Below are 401 nucleotides of genomic sequence, written 5' to 3' on the forward strand. Positions count from 1 at the left end.
GGGTGGCTAAGGAAGAATGAATAACTAACTAATGGGAGCTAGCTGCATAAATAAAGGCATGGAGGGGGGGGGGGCAGGGATGTTATTGTTGATCATGCAACAATATACAACAACTAAGGGAGGTTAAGGGACGAGCTCCATCACTTGGCAAAGCTGTGCAGTACTTTCTTTGCTCTTTATATCATTATTCCTTTAAGTGTCCTGGCACTTGTCTTTTGCCATTCCTGAATATATATCCATGTGAAGTATTGAAAAACAAAATTAAGTACATTTAAGTACATCACCTTGAACTATTTGGAATAGAGGATTATCTAAATGTTTGAAACTTAGTCTTAAATTCCATCATCTATAAACAAATGAGAACTTGATAAGAACAATAATCTCTAACCAACATATAGCAT

The 401-nt window shown here is 36.2% G+C and overlaps 1 protein-coding gene across 2 annotated transcripts in view; it reads right to left on the reverse strand.

The window, feature by feature from the left end:
- LOC119586275 (flotillin-1-like) overlaps positions 1-401 on the reverse strand; it is a gene marked incomplete in the record, with an annotated part of 96,064 nt that overhangs the window by 41,350 nt on the left and 54,313 nt on the right.

Source organism: Penaeus monodon, chromosome 21, assembly GCF_015228065.2.
Source record: "Penaeus monodon isolate SGIC_2016 chromosome 21, NSTDA_Pmon_1, whole genome shotgun sequence".
NCBI classification, from domain to species: Eukaryota; Metazoa; Arthropoda; class Malacostraca; order Decapoda; family Penaeidae; genus Penaeus; species Penaeus monodon.